The sequence below is a fragment of the Gavialis gangeticus genome, unplaced genomic scaffold (assembly GCF_001723915.1).
Source record: "Gavialis gangeticus isolate Ggan-Ray unplaced genomic scaffold, GavGan_comp1, whole genome shotgun sequence".
NCBI classification, from domain to species: domain Eukaryota; kingdom Metazoa; phylum Chordata; order Crocodylia; family Gavialidae; genus Gavialis; species Gavialis gangeticus.
Window position 1 is genome coordinate 64790050 of NW_017728995.1, and position 4309 is coordinate 64794358.

The window sequence follows — 4309 nt, forward strand, 5'->3', positions numbered from 1 at the left end:
GCTTGGTGTCATCCGCAAACTTAATCATTGCACTTTCTACCCTCTCATCCAAGTCATTGATAAAGATGTTAAAGAGCATGAGCCCAAGCACTGATCTCTGGGGGACACCACTGAAGATGGCCCTCCAGGATGAGGCCATCCCATCAGTTACAACTTTCTGGGATCAGCCTCTGAGCCACTTGCCAACCCACCTCACTGTAGACTGGTCTAGGCCAATACTCTCCATTTTAATTGAGAGAATCTCATGGGAAACAAAATTAAAGGCCTTGCTAAAGTCTAGGTAAATTATGTCAACCTCATGTCCCTTGTCCAGCTGGTTAGTTATCTGGTCATAACACCAGGTTTGTCAGGTATGACCTACCGTTGAGAAAGCCTTGCTAGCTACTTAATACCCCACCAGTTACAAGCTTGTGATTGATGGCCTCCTTGACATTTTTTCAAAGATTTTTCCCAGGACTGAAGTCAGTAGGGCTGAACGAAATTTCACTGCGTGTTTCATTTCAGAGCTGTTTCCATGCGTTTCAAGCTCGAAACAGCAACATTGAAACAAAACAAAAGCCTTTGAAGCATCTTTGAAACAAAACAAGGACACTCAAAACATTTTGAAAGTTTCAAGTTGTGAAGCTGGGCTTACTTGGCTTCAGCGCCGGTCCCAGACAGCAGCAGCAACCACCTGTCATCTGGTGCAGATCCGGGGGCCATGCCCCCCAGGAGGAGTCTGGCAGAGCCTGCAGCCCTCCTGGGGGTGCAGGCGGGCCCCGAATCTGCCTGCCAGATCACAGGAGGTTGGTTCTGTTGCCTGGGGCCAGCTGCAGCACCAATCTTCCCAGCGCTGGGTGTGGGCTGCACTCAGCACTGGTCCCAGGTGGCAGCCACAGCCTCCTGTCATCCAGCAGGCAGATTAGGAGCCCGCATCCCTGGGAGGAGTCCAGCACAGCCCCGCAGCCCTCCCAGGGGTGCAGGTTCCTGGACCTGCTTGCCAGATGACAGGAGGCTGCCGCTGCCGGCAAGTGACAAGAGTTTTGCTTGTCAACACTGAGGTGCAGTTTCCCAGATACCTCTGCACCTATCTCCTTGAAGCTCGATAGGGTTCATGCCCTCAGAAAGGGCTACCATCTCTACAAGTTTCATCCAAATCAGGCAAGGAATGACAAAGTTATAGGCAGTTTTGTGCTTCCCCATTATAACCTATGGGCAAAACAGTGAAACAGTTTCAATTAAATGAAATGGAACAGTGCTTTCCAAATGAAACAAAACTCGAAACGAAACACCATTGCATCGAAATGTCAAAACGGAAGTCAAAGCGGAACGGTGCTGTTTCACACAGCCCTAGAAGTCAGACTGACTGGTCTATAGTTTGCAGGGTCATCCCTCTTCCCTTTCTTAAAGATTGGCACCATGTTAGCCCTCTTCTAAACATTTGGGACCACTCCTGAGTTCCACAGCTCTTCGAACAGCTTTGCCAGAAGCCCTGCTATGAGCTCAGCCAGTTCTTTCAGGACTCTTGAATGCAGGTCGTCTGGCCCAGCAGACTTGAAAGCGTCCAAATGTTCTAAGAGTACCCTCAACTATTAGGGACTGATTTCATCTGGACTATTGTCTTCCCCATATTCCCTGGGCCTCTGGACAGGTGAACACTACAGCTCCCATCTACTTTCAGGGATACCAATGTAAAGTAAGTATTTAGGAGCTCTGCCTTTTCACGGAGATCAGCTTTGGGCTGCCCCTCCATATTCAGTAGGGGTCCCACAGTGGAGCTTGATTTTTTCTTGCTCCCTGTGTACCTATAGAAGGACTTTTTGTTGTCCGTTAGGTTGGTTGCCAGCTTGATCTCCATCCTGCCTTGGCTTTCCATATCTCATACCTGCAGACCCTGGCCATATGAGTGTACGTCTCTCTGGTTGCTGAACCATTTTTCCACTGATTACATGCTTCCTTTTTCTTTTCAATCCATGTACTGCATATGCATTCAATATTTCAGTTTTCAGTGTCCATAATTTGTCCTGTCCAGGTGAAATATCTTCAAAGAGGTCAAAGAACACAAGTGTCATTTAGGTTTCTACACACCCCAGTCAGAAGTTCACTAGCAAAACTACTTCAGAATGATCAGAAAACAAATAGCACTTAAAACATTAACAGCTAAAACAAATGTATTTAAAAGTCTGCTAACATTGATGGGAGAAAAAGCACATTATGCTTCTCTAACATCTCTCCTAACTATGCAGTTGGTCTAATAAAAGATGTCACCAAGAAAATTCTTGCCTCTTGTATATTTTCTGGACCATCTCAGTTATAACAGCACAGCAACCCTACTGCTAACAAACCAGCATTTTAAAAAGCTTTCCAGTTTGTATGTGTTTTGAGGCAGAAGCATTTTATTTTCACTTGATAATTTTTAAAGGGTTTTAAGTGGCTAAAACTAGGGAGCTTTTGAAGTTTAAACTGGCAGTGGTAATGTATTTCTGTGGTGCTGCAGCACACTGGGAGAATGAATAAACTGAACTGGGGCTGTCTCGAAGAATGTAAGAAACCAAACTGGTGAGAAGCATCCTTGTCATTGTAACACAGAAGTACAGATTGGGAATGGGAACCAGTGCCACTGTGGATAAACAATGCAAGAATAATGGTATTTAAGAGTCACAGAAACACAACCCACAGTGCTCAAGAACCGATACACCAAGGAGGAGCACAACAACAGAGTTTTGTACAGTCCGGAGGCATATTAATGAGCTGAGTGTTGCTTGTAAGGGCTTCTGCAGTGTAAGCGTGTGTCTAACTGTCTATTAGTGGATGATAGGTACAGTGGGAGAGTGCTGAACTGAATGCAAACAGGCAAGAGAAGATCTAACACTACAGCAGCCAGATGTAGACACTCCATCTCTTTCCACATCTCCCTTTTTATATTTACTTTTGCCCTCTTGTCCATTAGTGGTATCATGCAGCAAGTGGATATGTTAATTGCTGAGTACAGTGATAGGTACAAGGATCTGTAAACCCACTTTTATAGTTGACATTAGGATGACAGAGACATTTCCAGAAATCATTTCCATACTTTGATGAATAAGTAGGTCTGAAATGCAACAGGTTAACAACTACATAATCTTAGGTGACAGTAATCCAGCCACTCTGGAAAACAATTGGGCCATTAGTGTGAATAAGCATTGATAAAACTGCTTCTTCCTAACTCCTTCCTAATTAAAAGATTGCTGTCTGGATCAAAGGGTTTAAATACTCATGAGGCCAAAACTCTAATTTGCTTTTTGAGTAATGGAAACTGGCCTGGACCTTTCCATATCACTGGATCCCAGATGCTGAGCACAGATTTAGGATAGTTCTAATCACATTTCAGCGGTTTGTGAAAAAATGTGCAGTTAGGAATAATAACCCATCACTTAGTGTTTACTGCTCATCCAGAGTCCCCCCCACCTCCTGCCTTCAGTAACTCCCTGCTACCTCCCTTTCCCTAAGCAGATTTGTAGCTCTGATGTCCACAGTTCATTCTAAGACGCACACTAGTGTAGAGAATAAGGCTCACTAAAGAAGTACATACCAGCCATGGATTTGCAGGTACATTCCCGAGTTTTCTTGAGCATCCTGTCTCTTAGGGAAGGTTTACTTCATTCCAACCCATTTGTACTGTTGCACAGAGAGGCAGCTCCGCATGGCTTTTGGGCCTGTGTCATTGCACACCTCAGCTAGGGCAAGGTGGTGCTTCTTACTCTGCCTGTTAGAAGGCAGGATATTCTCCCCTGCTGTGCAATCCCCTTACAGTCTGAGTGTCACTCCCTCCTTCCTTTTGGGATCCAGCCAAGAGAGCATTAGAAGCCCATCTTACAAGCCATTCAGCACCAAGTTCTGGCTCACGAGGCAAAAGCACACATGCATGCACAAACATGTATGCAAATTGCTCATTCACCTAGTGTTACACAGGTAACGTCTTATTGGAACTGACATACAGCTACTCAGCGTTACTGAGATAATACCTCGATTGGAAGTGACATGTGTGCATACTCTCCAGTGTTACGCAAGGGAGATGTCAGAGGCTGATGGATTTAGATTTAAGAGTCCTTCCTTGTCTCCTTCCAAACAGGTGGGGAAATGCCTAACTTTTAGGGAGATGTTAGCTCTAACTCTGAACCCTGACTTCATTTTCAATAAATGTAGCTATCATCTTTTTCTCTGGTCTCTGTTAGGTGGAGTTTGGACCCATGCTAGAAGGCGTTGTAGAATATGGTTTGTATCTACAAACAAATAACTTGCCATGTGTGTAACCATCATATGCTAACCCTGCCTGGAACTTAGACTGTAA